Genomic DNA, 18,552 nt, shown 5'->3' on the forward strand with positions numbered 1-18,552 from the left:
GTATCCCGCTACAAGGAGAAACTATCACAGTGGCTGTCCTTGCAGTGTCTGTACGGGTCAGTAGGAGAGTGGTGGGAGGAGGTGAAGGTGAGGACAAGGGCCTTTTTCATGGCTGAGGGAAGGAAGGCTGCTGCCAGACGGAGAGGAGTGCTAGCCAGGAAACAGAGGCAGCTGCAGCGTCTCTACACGATGCTGCACAGTGGCTTCGATGTGCTCGAGGATATCGCCCTTTTAAAAAAGGACATCCGGAGCATAGCCGAAGAAAGTAGTCGAGGAGTGCTGTTAAGAAGCAGAGTGCAGTTCTTGGAAGAAAATGAGAAGTGTACTCGCTTCCTTTTCAGGAAAGTGGTAGGCTCCAAGACTGTCATGGAAAGTGTAGTTGATGAGGAGGGACGAGAGAGAACAGAGCCGAGTGCTATCCTCTCCTGCACCGAGGCCTTCTACTCAAGACTGTACAGCTCTACAGAGGTAAAGGATGAAGATATTCATTTTTTTACCTCAAAGCTAGAAAACATTTTGAGTGAAGAAGATAGGGAAGTACTTGAGAGGGATTTGACAGTAGAAGAGCTGAGACAGGCTATGGAGAGCTTACAGAAGGGGAAAACTCCGGGTGCTGACGGGCTCCCTAAAGAATTTTATTGCACCTTTTGGGATCTGCTTCAGGATCCGCTACTGCTCCTATTCGAGGAAAGCTACAAGACAGAATTGCTGCCTGACTCCTTAAGAGAAGGCACTATCTCTCTCTTGTTTAAGAAAGGAGCAAAAAATGACATAAAGAACTGGAGACCCCTCAGCCTGTTAGGCGTGGACACTAATATCCTGTCCAAAGCCCTTTTCCTGCGCCTACAAAATGTAGTGGCCTCACTGGTAGGGAAAGAACAGACTTGTGGGATAGCAGGACGCCTGATGAGCGACAACCTGGCCTTGTTGAGGGATGTCTGTCTGTACTCTGAGGATCGCTCCCTCCCTCTGTGCATTTTAGGTGTAGACCTAGAAAAGGCCTTTGACCGCCTAAACCGGCAGTACTTAACATCGGTACTTGAGCACATGAAGTTTGGCCCCATCATGAGAAAGTGGATTAACCTGCTGTACACAGGTAGCAACAGCAGAGTCATGGTCAATGGCAATAGATCACGCACCTTTGAAGTCTGTTCAGGGGTGAGGCAGGGCTGCCCATTATCCCCCTTGTTATTCGTTTTGGCTATGGAGCCCTTAGCCTGTGCCTTGCGCCAGGATCAGGCCATTAATGGGATACCAGTGCCTGGAAGTGGGGGAGGAGAGGTAAAGACATCTCTATACATGGATGACGTCACCCTGCTCCTCTCTGACAATGCCTCAATTAGCAGAGCTCTGCAGTGCTGTGATCGGTTCTCTTTGGCTTCCTCCGCAAAAATTAACACATCTAAGAGTGAGATTTTTTATCAGAACTGGAGGGAGCCAAAAGAAGGACATGATCTCAGGCTGCAAGAGAAGAGAATTAAGGTCCTGGGGGTGTATTTTGGAGAAGAGATGGGAACAGTAAATTGGCAGAACAAATTGCCAATCTTAAACAAAAAACTGATGCAATGGAAGGACCGAGACCTCACCATGACAGGGAAGGTGCTGGTCATCAAAGCCGAGCTCTTGCCTGTCTTGAATTTTCTGGCTTCTACCTTCCCAATCCCACACCGTGTTGCGGCGGTGCTGAGGAGATTGATGTTTCAATTTCTATGGGGTGGGAAGCAGGAAAGACTCAGAAGGGAAATAATGTACAGGCCGCTACCCTCAGGGGGGAAGTCTGTCCCAGATATTGCTACGAAGCTGCTGTGCATTTTCCTGGCCTCTGTGCTGAGAGGCTTTGCAACAGCACCTGCAGCGCGTACCTGGACTTATTTTTCCAGGCTCTGGGTAGGTAGGGAGGTGTTCAGAGTGTGGGGTGTCAGACCCAAGCTGGACGTCCCACTCTCTGACACATGCCCTGCAATTTATGGGACAGTTAAAAGTTTTCTAAGATCTCACCCAATTGGCCATATTCCCCTCCGAGATGTCAGCGTCCAAAAACTGGAAGATTTCGTAGCACCCCAGAACAATAGGCAGACCCCTGTGGGCATTTTAACATCAGCCCAAACAAGGAAGGTGTGGAAACACACATCCTCTAAATTTCTGTGCAACATTCACAGAGATTTAGCCTGGAGTGTCGTCCACCAGTGCTTACCGGTACGAACTTTCTTGTACCGTAGGGGCCTCACCCCCAGCCCTCGCTGCGTTAGGGTGGGCTGCGGCGAGGAGGAGACTGTGACCCATCTCCTGTGGTCCTGCTTTTTTGCTAAGGCCTTCTGGGCACAGTTTGAAGATTGGTTGCAGGCTCTCTCGCCCCAATTTACCCTGACCGCTGCTTTCATCATATACGGCATCTCTCCTGTCAAACTTCCCCCTGACGTGTTTGACAGGATCTGGGCCGTGGTGAACAGTGGGAAAGACGCCCTGTGGAGAGTGAGGAACATGGGGCTGTTCAAAGGCATCGAGGTCCCAGTCAAGGCAGCAGGTAGCCTGGCCCTGTTTATCACCCGAGAGAACTATTACCTCAGAGATCTGTGGAGAGAAGGGAGGGAGGAAGCAGAAAATCTGTGGGAAATAGAGAGCATAGGTCAACATCTCAAGAAACTGTGAAAAACATTATCATGTTTAAATAAAGAATGTGATTTGTACCAGAAAAAAAGAAAATTGTTGCTATGTAACTGTTACCGTGTCAAAATGTAATGAGATGTGATCATATATACTGTTTTAAGTATGTATATTAATGTAAAGCTTTCTGATTTGTGATTTCCTGTATTTTTTTGTGAAAAGAAAATAAAGTTCTTAAAAATCGAAAAAATCGAAATCGGTTCACCCAGGGCGAGGCTCGGCCATTGCACTCCGGCTGTGCTGACCACTGCAAATTCCCCAAATGTGGGAATCTTGACTGCATAATTTCTGGTAGTGGGGGACTGCTTTCGCGCTCTCCCCTGATGTGCTTGGTCCAAAATCAGATACGGGAGGGTTAGGACACCACGAGCTGCGTGGCTGCGTAAGGATCCCGGTTCGACAGGAGTGGACGCCGCTGCTGGTTCTCGCTGGCTTTTAGTTAGGGGTCCGGAGAAGCATCTCAAGCTAGTTCCACTACTCCTTCCGGACGTTCATTCCCTTTTCAAAGTCAGTCGTTTTGCTGTAGTCTGCGTTCTTTAGGCTGATTATCGAGGTTAGCCTTTATTTGGTCATGGGGGGCCTCGGTACTGTATGCTGAGTCTAAAGACAGTTTCACCCGTTTTCTGATTGCTCGGTTCTGTACCAGTGCAGACATGTCAAACAGTGAATGGCTGTACCTCTATTGTATCCGTGCTCAATGAATGAAATCGGTAACAAATGAATATATGTCTAGTTATACGAAAAACGAGTGGTTTATCGACTCATCTTCATTTGCAGATTTAGAGGCAGCTTCGATATTCGTTTTACAGACGGGTTTTTTTTTTTGAATATGGGTCAAACACATGCCACAGCAACAAAACATCTCTAGAGATGAGGCTATAGATCACCTTTCCATCCTGCAGGTTTTCCTCCCAAAGCCTACGGCACCAACGGCGACCCCTGCTGGCCGGGAGAGCAAAAGCTTACAGCACCTGGTATTCCTAGGCAGTCTCCCATCCAAGTACTAACCAGGCCCAACGCTGCTTAGCTTCCGAGATCAGACAAGATCGGGCGTGTTCAGGGTGGTGTGGCCGTAAGCGAAAGACCCAGCGCCTGACTCGCTACTTGAAGCTGTGTGTGGCGGGGGTTCCGTGCCCCCCCGAGCAGGACTGAAGGATCGTTCGTGTGCAACTCTTTGGAAAGGAGCTGCTTTCCAAATCGCATTGCGTGCCTGGATGTTGGCGAATGCGCTCCCTTGTGTTGGCTCGTCCCGCACTGGAGGAGGACAAACAATCTGCACGGAGGAGCACCAGGCAAGTCTTCACCAGACAAAAACCTCCAGTGCACAGCACTCTGGAAACATTTCGGGGCTTTCGCGTGTTTATTTCAGCACGTAAAGCGCACCGGTCCAACACGTCGGCCGGGCGCGCGGCGCCTCCGCCCTCTTGTGGCCTTGAGGCGTCAGAACAAGAGGCTCCTTCTCGCTGCCCTTCCGCTGTGTTGCAGGGCCCCGAGAGGGAACCCGGAGCGCGCACTTTGTGGGGGGCGGGGGACCGTGTTCGCGCTCTGCCCCCGGTCTCTTGCGCGAGTACTAAATCTCACGGACAGGGGGGCCTCGTCATTGATTGTTACAGGTGAGACGGGGATTAGGAGGAGACCCCGACTGATGGGTAAAGGGGAGCACTAACACCAGAGGGACACCCCCGGCGTCTCTTTTTGAGAGACGCCCTGGGGTTTCCTAATGGCCAAGGAGGGTCGGGACCTCGGTTTGACGCCTCCCCCGAAGGACGGCGCCTGTTTGTGCAGCAGAGTGTCGCCATCAGGAGGCTGGGGCGTAAGAGAGCCACACAGCCCGCAGGGTGAGCGCTCCCTACTGGTCCCAGTCACACCTCTTGCAGGAGCAGCAGCAACCGGAGCTTTTCCGGGGTGGAATCTCCCATCCGGGTGCCGGCCAGGCTCACACCTGCTGGGCTGCCCCGGGGGTGAGCCCAGTCGAGAGTCGCAGGGCCAGATCTAGTCACCGGGGAGAAACGATACAAGTGAAGGATTGCTCGGCTCTCGGCACTTGAAAAGACCGACAAATGTCTCGTTCCCGCCGGAGCTGAATGTACCCGCATGTGTGGTGTCGTCTTCTTCCCCAGCCCCGCTGTGTTTGCTGTATTGTCTCTGAAGCCGGCCCCCCCGAGACGAGACGGGCTGTTCCTGTGCCCCAATTAACACTTTACAGGTGCCATTCCCCGGCATTGTGGCCATTGTCGGTGCTCACACGCGGTAAGATAAGGCGGAGGAGAGCAGGGCATGCCCAGGGGCAGACATTCAAGGAGGGGGCAGTGCGAGGTGAGGTGAGGTGCGACACGCCGGAGCCCCGACGCAGCTAATGCGGAGCACTTGTTGGACTGGCATCGAAAGGACGTGTGCGCACGGAGCGAGCCTTCCCTGCGGCGGAGCCCGGGAACTTTCTCCCCCCCTCCCGCTGCAGGAGTTGTGTGCACTGCAGCGGTGCCGAGAGAAAAGCACAGAAGGCAGCAGGCTCTGGAGAGCAGGTAAGAGACGGAGCCTTGTGGGCAGGCGAGCAGGCCCGTTTTTTGGAAATTGCTGAAAAGGTTTGTTCGGTGTGTGGCAGGCGCACGTCGCGATCTGCCGGTCTGGAGTTATGCAAATGAGGCCGAATTGCATCCCGGGACATGCTGCGAATGCGCAACGGCGACTGCAGATGTGTAGGAAACGGCGCGCTCGTTTTCTCGTTTTGCCCACACTTTTGAGTGTTAGTGTGGCGTGTGAGTGTGTGAAAGAGTGGGCCCAGCAGGAGGCGGTGGCGTGCGGGGCGAGGAGGTGGCCTAGGCTGCGCGATTTGTGCTGTGGGTGCGGGCCGCTTGCAGGGGCCTGTTTAACTCATACTTACCTGGCAGGGGAGATACCTTGATCAGCCTGTAGGTGGAGTAGTTGGATTGTTTTTCTTTTGTTGGAAGCAGTATTCGATTTGCGGTTTTTGAAATGGCAACCTTTGGATCCCGTAAGAATGCTGTACGTTTTGAGCTTTTGGATGATCTCTTCATGGATCGTATGCAGTTCAGCAGAAAAGTGTTACAGAAGGAACTTGGCTTTGAACCTCGGCACTTGGATTTCATCTTCGCTCTCCCAGGTCAGAAAGCATTTGAGGTTGTATTTGCTACCTATCCTCTGTTTGAACAATGCGTGGATGTGTTTGAGGCAAAAAGAGGCAAAGTTCCTGCACTTGAGAAGATCAACTTGCAGCCTCTGACACAGAGAGAGAGGAAAACGGTGCATGTTGTTATGTTCTCGGAACTGGCAAAGACGGAGGACATTCACACCTGGCTTAACCAGTACTGCACCGTCCACCATGGAACTGAGGTTAGAGATGTTGATGGTATAAAAACAGGAGCAAGGAAATTCGAGGTTCGCTTGCTACCGGACAGCGTAAATGGAGGCTTAAGGCACCTGCCCTCTACAATCCGGCTGGGCGCCTGCAATGGCTATGTGTTTTATGTGGGACAACCAAAGGTGTGTCGGCGCTGTGGTGCTGTGGGACACCTGGCATCGTCCTGCACTGTGAAATGCTGCAAGACCTGTGGCAAACAGGGACATTTAGCCTCTGACTGTTCAATGCTGCCAAAGTGCAATTTATGTGGCTCGGAAGGACACGTTTTTAAGAACTGCCCTCACGCCTACGCCAATAAACTCAAAATGAGAAAGGATGAGGCAGTGCTTGTTTCAGCCAAACCGGCCCGAAAATCCAAAGCAAACAACAAGTCAAACAAAGAACCCTTGTTGGACAAAGACTCTCAGCCTCCAGCCAGGATCAGTCCTGCTGTGGCTCCGGGGCTGGTGGAAGAGAAATCCACTACGCCCCCACAACCGCAGACTGCACCAGACAAGCACGAGGGTTTGAAAACCCCCGAGAACAGCGAGGACCCCTCCCCCACTCCTGCTCCTCAGAACGAGGGCCAGTGTGGGGCCCCCCGGTGGAGCGGGTCCAGCGAGGATACCCAGGATTCAGCGGAGCTGCTTTTCTCAGACTCTGCAAGTGCTACAGATGCCCTCCTCTCCTCCATCCAGTCCATCACGGAGGATCTGCAGCAGCTGGTGGGTGAGGGGGAAGAGGAGACTGGTGCATCGGCTGCACCCCTTTCCCCTCAGTGCTCCCAGGAGCTGGACTTGAGGAAAAGAAAAAATGACTCTGTTTTCTCCCCGAGCGAGGAGGAAGGAGAGCATGGTGATGGGGAGAGCTGGAACCTCTCCACCCCTCCCTCTACCCCCTTCCTTGAAATGGACTCTGTGAACGCTTTTACTGCTGCCACCCTGATGAAGGCTCATTCAGAGGATGGCTGGCAGGAAATTGGTAAGAAGAAAAAGAAAAAGAAAAAGGTAACAGGTGAGACCGAAGAGAAATGTGTTTTGTAAAGACTGGTTCCACTTTCTTATGTAATATGGCTCTTAACATAATTTCTCTTAACACAAGAGGTATCAATGACAGAGTTAAATGCCAGTCTGTCTTTGATTACCTCCAGCAGAGAGAGGGAGATGTGTTGATGTTGCAGGAGTGTGCTTTAGCCTATCAAGAGAGGTATAAAAGTTTTGAAGATAGGTGGGATAAAGGGCCTTCTGTTTGGTCAGGGGACAATAACAACAGAGCCTCTGGCGTGGCCATTCTTTTCAAAGGATGGGCATTCAAATTGAAAAGTATTCAGAGGGTCATAGATGGCAGGTTGCTGTGTGTGGATGTGGAATGGGGGACCGTTAACCTGCGGCTAATCAATGTGTATTGCCCTACTGACGTAGGAGGAAGGGTGGAGCTACTCAAGGCACTCTCCCCCCTATTGTTATGCAGCACAGACGTGATAGTGGGAGGGGATTTTAATTGTATCTTAGAGCACACAGACAGGCAGTCTAGCTCGCCGATAAAATTGGATTCCAGCTCACTGGCCCTGCAAAACTTAGTTCAAGACTTTAAACTCTCAGACACATATAGATGTATATATCCCACAACAGCAGGATATACATGGTCAGGGAGGAATAGCAGCTCCAGAATTGACTATTGCTTTGTCTCAGAGAGAGTGAAAGTTGTTGGGGTCACTCTTCAGCCTGTCTTCTTCTCAGATCATCAGGCTTTAGGGTGTAGAGTGGAACTCCAGGGCGGGACTGTCTTTGGCCCAGGCCTCTGGAAACTCAACACAAAGCTGCTAGAGAACGAGGGGGTAGTATCCCGCTACAAGGAGAAACTATCACAGTGGCTGTCCTTGCAGTGTCTGTACGGGTCAGTAGGAGAGTGGTGGGAGGAGGTGAAGGTGAGGACAAAGGCCTTTTTCATGGCTGAGGGAAGGAAGGCTGCTGCCAGACGGAGAGGAGTGCTAGCCAGGAAACAGAGGCAGCTGCAGCGTCTCTACACGATGCTGCACAGTGGCTTCGATGTGCTCGAGGATATCGCCCTTTTAAAAAAGGACATCCGGAGCATAGCCGAAGAAAGTAGTCGAGGAGTGCTGTTAAGAAGCAGAGTGCAGTTCTTGGAAGAAAATGAGAAGTGTACTCGCTTCTTTTTCAGGAAAGTGGTAGGCTCCAAGACTGTCATGGAAAGTGTAGTTGATGAGGAGGGACGAGAGAGAACAGAGCCGAGTGCTATCCTCTCCTGCACCGAGGCCTTCTACTCAAGACTGTACAGCTCTACAGAGGTAAAGGATGAAGATATTCATTTTTTTACCTCAAAGCTAGAAAACATTTTGAGTGAAGAAGATAGGGAAGTACTTGAGAGGGATTTGACAGTAGAAGAGCTGAGACAGGCTATGGAGAGCTTACAGAAGGGGAAAACTCCGGGTGCTGACGGGCTCCCTAAAGAATTTTATTGCACCTTTTGGGATCTGCTTCAGGATCCGCTACTGCTCCTATTCGAGGAAAGCTACAAGACAGAATTGCTGCCTGACTCCTTAAGAGAAGGCACTATCTCTCTCTTGTTTAAGAAAGGAGCAAAAAATGACATAAAGAACTGGAGACCCCTCAGCCTGTTAGGCGTGGACACTAAGATCCTGTCCAAAGCCCTTTTCCTGCGCCTACAAAATGTAGTGGCCTCACTGGTAGGGAAAGAACAGACTTGTGGGATAGCAGGACGCCTGATGAGCGACAACCTGGCCTTGTTGAGGGATGTCTGTCTGTACTCTGAGGATCGCTCCCTCCCTCTGTGCATTTTAGGTGTAGACCTAGAAAAGGCCTTTGACCGCCTAAACCGGCAGTACTTAACATCGGTACTTGAGCACATGAAGTTTGGCCCCATCATGAGAAAGTGGATTAACCTGCTGTACACAGGTAGCAACAGCAGAGTCATGGTTAATGGCAATAGATCACGCACCTTTGAAGTCTGTTCAGGGGTGAGGCAGGGCTGCCCATTATCCCCCTTGTTATTCGTTTTGGCTATGGAGCCCTTAGCCTGTGCCTTGCGGCAGGATCAGGCCATTAATGGGATACCAGTGCCTGGAAGTGGGGGAGGAGAGGTAAAGACATCTCTATACATGGATGACGTCACCCTGCTCCTCTCTGACAATGCCTCAATTAGCAGAGCTCTGCAGTGCTGTGATCGGTTCTCTTTGGCTTCCTCCGCAAAAATTAACACATCTAAGAGTGAGATTTTTTATCAGAACTGGAGGGAGCCAAAAGAAGGACATGATCTCAGGCTGCAAGAGAAGAGAATTAAGGTCCTGGGGGTGTATTTTGGAGAAGAGATGGGAACAGTAAATTGGCAGAACAAATTGCCAATCTTAAACAAAAAACTGATGCAATGGAAGGACCGAGACCTCACCATGACAGGGAAGGTGCTGGTCATCAAAGCCGAGCTCTTGCCTGTCTTGAATTTTCTGGCTTCTACCTTCCCAATCCCACACCGTGTTGCGGCGGTGCTGAGGAGATTGATGTTTCAATTTCTATGGGGTGGGAAGCAGGAAAGACTCAGAAGGGAAATAATGTACAGGCCGCTACCCTCAGGGGGGAAGTCTGTCCCAGATATTGCTACGAAGCTGCTGTGCATTTTCCTGGCCTCTGTGCTGAGAGGCTTTGCAACAGCACCTGCAGCGCGTACCTGGACTTATTTTTCCAGGCTCTGGGTAGGTAGGGAGGTGTTCAGAGTGTGGGGTGTCAGACCCAAGCTGGACGTCCCACTCTCTGACACATGCCCTGCAATTTATGGGACAGTTAAAAGTTTTCTAAGATCTCACCCAATTGGCCATATTCCCCTCCGAGATGTCAGCGTCCAAAAACTGGAAGATTTCGTAGCACCCCAGAACAATAGGCAGACCCCTGTGGGCATTTTAACATCAGCCCAAACAAGGAAGGTGTGGAAACACACATCCTCTAAATTTCTGTGCAACATTCACAGAGATTTAGCCTGGAGTGTCGTCCACCAGTGCTTACCGGTACGAACTTTCTTGTACCGTAGGGGCCTCACCCCCAGCCCTCGCTGCGTTAGGGTGGGCTGCGGCGAGGAGGAGACTGTGACCCATCTCCTGTGGTCCTGCTTTTTTGCTAAGGCCTTCTGGGCCCAGTTTGAAGATTGGTTGCAGGCTCTCTCGCCCCAATTTACCCTGACCGCTGCTTTCATCATATACGGCATCTCTCCTGTCAAACTTCCCCCTGACGTGTTTGACAGGATCTGGGCCGTGGTGAACAGTGGGAAAGACGCCCTGTGGAGAGTGAGGAACATGGGGCTGTTCAAAGGCATCGAGGTCCCAGTCAAGGCAGCAGGTAGCCTGGCCCTGTTCATCACCCGAGAGAACTATTACCTCAGAGATCTGTGGAGAGAAGGGAGGGAGGAAGCAGAAAATCTGTGGGAAATAGAGGGCATTGGACAGTATCTCAAGAAACTGTGAAAAACATTATCATGTTTAAATAAAGAATGTGATTTGCACCAGAAAAAAAGAAAATTGTTGCTATGTAACTGTTACCGTGTCAAAATGTAATGAGATGTGATCATATATACTGTTTTAAGTATGTATATTAATGTAAAGCTTTCTGATTTGTGATTTCCTGTAATTTTTTGTGAAAAGAAAATAAAGTTCTTAAAAATCGAAAAAAAAAAAAAAAAATCGAAATCGGTTCACCCAGGGCGAGGCTCGGCCATTGCACTCCGGCTGTGCTGACCCCTGCGAATTCCCCAAATGTGGGAATCTCGACTGCATAATTTCTGGTAGTGGGGGACTGCGTTCGCGCTCTCCTGATGTGCTTGGACCAAAATCAGATACGGGAGGGTTAGGACACCACGAGCTGCGTGGCTGCGGAAGGATCCCGGTTCGACAGGAGTGGACGCCGCTGCTGGTTCTCGCTGGCTTTTAGTTAGGGGTCCGGAGAAGCATCTCAAGCTAGTTCCACTACTCCTTCCGGACGTTCATTCCCTTTTCAAAGTCAGTCGTTTTGCTGTAGTCTGCGTTCTTTAGGCTGATTATCGAGGTTAGCCTTTATTTGGTCATGGGGGGCCTCGGTACTGTATGCTGAGTCTAAAGACAGTTTCACCCGTTTTCTGATTGCTCGGTTCTGTACCAGTGCAGACATGTCAAACAGTGAATGGCTGTACCTCTATTGTATCCGTGCTCAATGAATGAAATCGGTAACAAATGAATATATGTCTAGTTATACGAAAAACGAGTGGTTTATCGACTCATCTTCATTTGCAGATTTAGAGGCAGCTTCGATATTCGTTTTACAGACGGGTTTTTTTTTTTTGAATATGGGTCACACACATGCCACAGCAACAAAACATCTCTAGAGATGAGGCTATAGATCACCTTTCCATCCTGCAGGTTTTCCTCCCAAAGCCTACGGCACCAACGGCGACCCCTGCTGGCCGGGAGAGCAAAAGCTTACAGCACCTGGTATTCCCAGGCAGTCTCCCATCCAAGTACTAACCAGGCCCGACGCTGCTTAGCTTCCGAGATCAGACGAGATCGGGCGTGTTCAGGGTGGTGTGGCCGTAAGCAAAAGCCCCGGCGCCTGACTCGCTACTTGAAGCTGTGTGTGGCGGGGGTTCCGTGCTCCCCGAGCGGGACTGAAGGATCGTTCGTGTGCCACTCTTTGGAAAGGAGCTGCTTTCCAAATCGCATTGCGTGCCTGGATGTTGGCGAATGCGCTCCCTTGTGTTGGCTCGTCCCGCACTGGAGGAGGACAAACAATCTGCACGGAGGAGCACCAGGCAAGTCTTCAGTGCACAGCACTCTGGAAACATTTCGGGGCTGTCGCGTGTTTATTTCAGCACGTAAAGCGCACCGGTCCAACACGTCGGCCGGGCGCGCGGCGCCTCCGCCCTGTTGCTGCCCCTGCAGCTGCTTCACTTTTCCCTTTAGTTGCCATCGATTTTTTTGTAGTGCTATACATATACGATTGAGGTATCTTAGAGTTCTCCTTCGAAGACCCAGCACTCTCTTTTCTTTTCCTAGTGTTACTCATATCGGACTTTTTAAACCTAAAAAAAAATCGTTTTTTTTTCTTTCAATTATAACTGAAGTTTAAACAACTAGTGTTAAGTCCTTATTTTTCTGTAGTCAAAAAAAGCAAAAATTAATATTCAGGTCATGAAAAACTCAAAAAAACTCCCCAACCACTAAACTTTACCTCCCACCTGAGCGCCATCTTGAACGCCCCTACCACCAGAGAATGCTCACGATTTCGGAAGCTGTCTCCGGGACGTGCTGATTCCACACATCCTGAATAAATCATGATATTGTTAGTTGCTGTAGCTAGACGTTCAAATGAGTTTCATGGCCAGATGGACTGTTTCCTCCAGCGGTATAATATTGCAGTGAGACAGCACGATGCCTGCAAGACTATGTCACGCTAAACGCCACAGATTGCGTTTGTCCGTTCGTGTCAGTCGTCCCGCAGCCACGGGAAGTGGGACACAAACATGCTGCAATGCTTTCAAGACGTTAGGATTTGTTTGTGCAACATCCAAGAATAGTACTTGTGGCTTGAATGTGAACTGTACGTGCCCGCCCCCTTTCCTCTGTAGTGCATGAGTTCCTCCCGGCATGCCCTTCGTCATTGTTCTGTCATCTTGTATTTAAAGGGTTGTATTTCTGCTGCTGAAAATAAGCAACGGTTTTCTCACAACGCCCTTTGTTCCCAACGGAGCCCTTGTCTGTCATGAAATTCTTCAAAACCTCAAGCTAGAAGAAGAAGAAGACGACAAATATGAAGCGTTACAGCAACGACATGCCATGAGACGATCGATAACGATTTCCATAGGATCCCCGCGGTTGCCTGGCAACCGTCAGCTTTGCGCAGTGGCAGTATCGTAGCCTGTGAGGTTTAGCCGAGGCGCGATTATTGCTAGTTGAAAACTTTTCCCAATACCCCGCTTCCGCCGGTTTGCAATACAATCGGCGAAAGCAATTTTTGACAGTCTCGTCAGAGACTGAGCAAGGTGTTTAAAGACAGATTTGGTCACGGTGATATCATGGTAGAAAGAAACGAGCTTGTTACGTGTCAACAGAAACGCTCTTTAGCTCTTTCAGCTTTATGCAGAGAACAGCGTCTGTCGAGATTACTTTTGTGTCAGCGCGAAACGCCGTGTGCTGTCAGTATGATTTCATATTGCTCATAGCGGCGCCTGGCTTTTGTCTGTCAAACGTTAGGTTGCGCTTCTTCATGCTGCATCGTCGGCATGAGTGGAGCATTTTAAACGTCTGTACTTACTGCGCCCCATAAGAAATCGTTTGTCCCCATTCAAAAGAGATTGTGCGATGTCCTGCAGCGTTCGCAAAGCAAACCTTTGACAGTTTGAAAAGAGGAATTTATTCTGCTTCCTGTGCGTGCAGTAGTTACAAAGTTGAACGTCTTTACACGATCTGCTGCAGTTTTCAGTGGGTGGGCTTTGTCAAATGGCTTGGAAAAACGCACTGTGTTTCGGCTCGGGAAACATCATGAGCAGTGTCCTGCATGTTTTCTGTGTATAGCTGTCTTTTAACGCATACAGAATTCATTCGAAATCATTGATTTCTCCAATTAACAAGGGTCCCTTTTTGAACCTGCCAGAAGCATTCTTTCAATGTAACAGATTTACTCCGGGGAAGGGCAGCATGACATTGAGAGTAGCTCAAGCTTTCAGCACCTTTATCTGACTGCATGTATGCAGACACTGCTCAGAATCCCCTGTAAGATTCTCCTTCAATTCCGTTTTGCAGTGCTTTAGCTCTTTCAAAAGGCTTCGCTTTGCTAGTCACAATCCAAGGCTCATGACAGCATTTGAAAACATTCGCAACTGCGTTGGCCGGGAATCGAATCTAGGTTAACTGCTTTGAAGGCAGCTATGCGCAACACTGGCTCGCTCCAGAATAAATCTCGCGTCGAGGGCATATTTTTTTCCATTTTACCGTGAGTCGGGCTCAGCTGCACAGAGGAGAGAGCAGAGCAATGAGGTCACGGGGACAGGGGAGTCACACGCTGGCGGTTTGAATACGCGGAAGATCACTGAGGGATCCACAGTATATGGACCCTCCGTGCGCCATCAGTCCACACTCCGGACTCTGAATCCTGCCATCCGAGTTAAGATCTCGGCGGAACCTGAGGCGCAGTTCCTTTTAAAACGTAATCTGGTGAGCATTTCTAGAATCGTACTTGTATAGATGCAGCCTTTAATGTGTTGCTAGGTTAAAATTGATGACTTCTTGTATTTCAGTAGGCAACTGCCCTCTTGATTTCGGATTTAATTTCTTTATTACAGGGGCGCTTTTATGAAGACAGAGTCATGTTCAGGTACTTTGCTTGATGGAGGAAGCTCATTTCGGACTCTGTGATCTGCTCACCTGGAAAGGTCTGCTATACTACTACAAGAGAGAAGTAGAGTCTGGAAGAAGGGACAATTTTATGATGCTTTGGAAGATAATGTTTTTTTTTTCTTATACTGAAAATGAAAGGTAGTTGTTTCTATATGGACTCAGTCTTTGGAATTTGTATATTTATATATTTCAGTGAACCCTCAGCCATTCCTTCTGTATTGTAATTCAATTTCTCTTTTAAAATTCCTTCCCCACTTCTAGGACCTGCAGTTGCTGAACTCCACAATGGCTTCTATTGGAAAGTCTGTGACTGAGACCAAGTAAGTGTTCACTTTTTTATGAAACCATTATTTATTTAGGAGCAATGAGCAATTCTTATATAAATGCAATAAAATCATTATGCTCAAACTATGAGAGAGAAAATTAAGGATAATTTAAGAAATCAGTCTTAGCTTGTTTCTATACACAGATGGTATTATTTATTTTCAAAGGAAACCCGCGCGGATTCCCCTGGTGTGCAAGATGTACCTGAATACTCTTGATCAGCTTCCTGCTCACTTGAAGAGGGCGTGTATGAAGCACGCCACGGCAGAAAAGATCAGGATGGCCTCTCAACAGGCGAGGGAGGACATGATGAATCACCTGAAGAACGGGGTCATCGTGGATTACCACAGAATAGAGATCGTGTCTGGTGAGGCAAACAGGATAGTGGTTGTAAGACTGCTAGAGTCCTTGGGCCTTTTTGTACATGGGAAGCCTGAAGACACATTGGCAAGGTGAGAAATTTTAAATCTGTAAGGCTTCTGTAGTTTCTTTTTGAAATCATTGTTACAACATATTATGTAAAAGCATGTTGAAAAGAATCTACCTGCATTCCAGCGGCCCTGAGCAAGAGGCCGCTGTCCAGGAGGAAGAGATGCCAGAGGCTGCTCTAGAAACTGAAACAGAAGCGGATAAGGAAGGGGAAGATGTGAGCTCTGAAGAACTCTATCAGCAGTAAGACTTTTTTATTTTTCAGATGTATCTATTTTTTACTAAAATTCTAATTTGTCTTATAGGTATAAAATGTTTAAACCGGTGTTTTATATCCTTACAGGCCCTCAGTAGTTAAAAAGTATCAGCAGGCCGGAAGAGAGTGGCCCAAGCTGGACTCTATAGAAAGCACTCCCTGGATGCTCCTCTCCTGATTGGATTCAAACAGTACCTTACCAAGGATCTGGGAGTGGCAAATTATTCTCAGGAGGTATTTATTTTTTAAAGGCATTTAAAATTAAGCAATGGTATCTTCATTGTAAATGTTTTTATTTCTTAGCTTAAAATTCACCCATGTGAAATGATGTCAGCCATAAACATCATGACTCTATATTTCCTACCTGAATCTATTCTACTTAAATTATTACATTATACACAATTTGAGTTCATTTTAAAAAGTAAAAGGTAATGAAAGGAATGCATTTTCATAAGAAAGATAATACCGATATGCATGTGATAATCTTCCTTATATCATGTAGTGCGTCATTTGGACACTTTGTGGGCTTCAAATACAAAGAAAATCATGTTCTATGGTACAAGATAAATACAAAACTTAAGCTTCTTTATAAAGCATAAGCAATCATTTATTACATCGCTTCTTGAATTAAATCTTTTGACAAGAGGTAAGACTTCTGTTACATTTAAACCCATGTTTAGCTGTGTTTTTTAGATTTAACTGAACCAATTTCTGTGTGTGATAATGTCCTTGAATTCTGACAACATCACACTAAATTACATGATATAAAACAGCTAATGTTTCTAGAGATAAAGTTTCTGAGATGCTTCTAATTACTTTTTATTACCAGGGACAGTTTAATTCACCTTGTACAGTACTGTAAGACCAAGATACTTTTTTTAAAAGTTATTTAACATTTTATAGAACTTTGTCTACTATGGCAACATGATGTGCTTGGTGAAACTTGGAAAAATACTGCTTGGCCACTTATCTTAAGATAAAGATAGGATAAAGGTTTATCTTTTGCACCTACCTGACCCCCAGGGAAGGCCAATGCTTTCTAAGTTGATGGTTCCCTACAGTAGACTGTACTTTAATTTCAAAGGTAATGTATATTGACCCAAATCAGTTTTGGAATCCAATCTACTGACGAGATGGAGCACATCCTTTTTTCAGGATTTTAGCATCATACGTTTGGTATATTTAGTCCCTAATGCTGAAAGAAATGATCATAGAACATTTGGACACTTTGTGGGCTTGAAATACAAAGCAAATCATGTTCTATGGTACAAGATAAATACAAAACTTAAGCTTTTATTTTAATTAGATTTGTTTATAAAGCATAAGCAATCATTTATTACATTAATATATGTGAAAATAACATTTTAGCATCATACGTTTAGTATATTTAGTCCCTAATGCTGAAAGAAATGATCATAGAACATGACATCTAACCTTACCTGCGGTGTTTTTAATCCCTATTGCTCAATGCACGGTGAAAGCATTCCATACATGTGTCTGACAATGAGGAATGGGCCCCTGAGACAGTCATTTGCCTGTTTCACAAATGATCGTATTTTACTAGAGATTCTGTTTGGGATTCAGATGTGCATTCGGACAGCAATCCCTTTCGAGAAATGATACGTTCTGGATGAGGTCAAAGGTGCTGGAACACTGTATCTAGGATGTGTTTGCAGAGACTGTGTGTCTCCTGCTTCAACGCAGTGATAAACAGATGTGCTCCTTTAATTTATTGGTACATGCCCAGGGCAGTAAGCAGTCTGAGGATTTATTTCCAGATGGCATAGAGCAGTGAAGCAGTGAAGTAGTGCAAAACACTGGATCATTATATTATTAGAATCTATTCTACTTAAATTATTACATTATACTCAATTTGAGTTCATTTTAAAAAGTAAAAGGTAATGAAAGGAATGCATTTTCATAAGAAAGATAATACCGATATGCATGTGATAATCTTCCTTATATCATGTAGTGCGTCATTTGGACACTTTGTGGGCTTGAAATACAAAGAAAATCATGTTCTATGGTACAAGATAAATACAAAACTTAATGTTTTATTTTAATTAGATTTGTTTATAAAGCATAAGCAATCATTTATTACATTAATATATGTGAAAATAACATTTTAGCATCATATGTTTAGTATATTTAGTCCCTAATGCCGAAAGAAATGATCATTTGTTTAACATGCACGGGTCTGTCTCAAAGGATGCAGTACTCCTGAAGGGTCTCAAACCCTACATTTCGGATGCCTAGCTGTATCCCTCACATGTGGCACCTCAGAATGACTTCTAACCTTACCTGTGGTGTATTCAGTCCCTATTGCTCAATGCACGGTGTACATACTGCATACATGTGTCTTGAGAATGAGGAATGGGCCCCTGAGACAGTCATTTGCCTGTTTCACAAACAGGGACCTGGACCTAGACCTGGCCCGTACAGGGCTCAAACCCGCGACCTTGGCGTTATTAGCACCACGCTCTAACCAACTGATCTAACCGGCCTCACGACAGTGCTCCTCTCTGTGCTGCAAAAAATCAAACTCAGGGAATTTCTTTTGTCCTCCTTTGAATAGAAAGCCGTGTAATTCAGTGTACGGGCTTTCTCGTGCAGTTTCATGGTTCTTGTAACCCAAATCCTACACTGGCCTGAAGTGCCCCCCCATTTCACAGCATTTTTCAGCTGATTTAAAATGTACCTAAAGGAGAAGCATTATTGAAGACCATCAATTACCAAGAGCTTTTGTCAAAGGTTTTGGTGGTCATTTTGAATGACCACAGAGCGCTGTGACCTCGGTTTTACATCTCATCCAAAATTCAGCGCCCTTTTACAACACAGCGTCTCCGTCACTATACTGGGGCATTGGGACCCGCACAGACCTCAGGGTGAGCGCCCCCCCGCCGGCACCATTAACACCGCTTCCAGCTGGAAGCTTTGTTTTTCCCTGTAGCTCATCCTCATCCAGGTACTGACCTGGCTCACACCTGCTTAGCTTCAGTGGGTTTTCAGTTGCGAGTTCCAAGGGGATGCAAGTGATGGAGCCGCTCGCTGCAAAAGCCACTGCATTGGCCGGGAATCGAACCCGAGCCTCCCGCGTGGCAGGCGAGAATTCTACCACTGAACCACCAATGC

General features: G+C 47.4%; 5 non-coding genes and 1 pseudogene across 5 annotated transcripts; 3 read left to right on the top strand and 3 right to left on the bottom strand.

Annotated features, from left to right (window-relative positions):
• Nucleotides 1-2,826: 2,826 nt before the first annotated feature.
• LOC138229435 (U1 spliceosomal RNA) lies at nucleotides 2,827-2,987 on the top strand. Its single transcript, XR_011185850.1, has one exon. It is a non-coding gene; the product is annotated as a U1 spliceosomal RNA (small nuclear RNA).
• A 636-nt stretch (nucleotides 2,988-3,623) lies between these two features.
• LOC138229315 (5S ribosomal RNA) lies at nucleotides 3,624-3,742 on the bottom strand. Its single transcript, XR_011185746.1, has one exon. It is a non-coding gene; the product is annotated as a 5S ribosomal RNA (ribosomal RNA).
• Nucleotides 3,743-10,719: 6,977 nt separating this feature from the next.
• On the top strand, nucleotides 10,720-10,860 carry LOC138229431 (U1 spliceosomal RNA; annotated as a pseudogene).
• Nucleotides 10,861-11,495: 635 nt separating this feature from the next.
• On the bottom strand, nucleotides 11,496-11,614 carry LOC138229359 (5S ribosomal RNA). The gene has a single exon (XR_011185779.1). It is a non-coding gene; the product is annotated as a 5S ribosomal RNA (ribosomal RNA).
• A 1,292-nt stretch (nucleotides 11,615-12,906) lies between these two features.
• Nucleotides 12,907-13,048, top strand: LOC138229447 (U4 spliceosomal RNA). Its single transcript, XR_011185858.1, has one exon. It is a non-coding gene; the product is annotated as a U4 spliceosomal RNA (small nuclear RNA).
• A 5,433-nt stretch (nucleotides 13,049-18,481) lies between these two features.
• On the bottom strand, nucleotides 18,482-18,552 carry trnag-gcc (transfer RNA glycine (anticodon GCC)). The gene has a single exon. It is a non-coding gene; the product is annotated as a tRNA-Gly (tRNA).

The sequence above is a fragment of the Lepisosteus oculatus genome, unplaced genomic scaffold (genome assembly GCF_040954835.1).
Source record: "Lepisosteus oculatus isolate fLepOcu1 unplaced genomic scaffold, fLepOcu1.hap2 HAP2_SCAFFOLD_45, whole genome shotgun sequence".
Taxonomy (NCBI): Eukaryota; Metazoa; Chordata; class Actinopteri; order Semionotiformes; family Lepisosteidae; genus Lepisosteus; species Lepisosteus oculatus.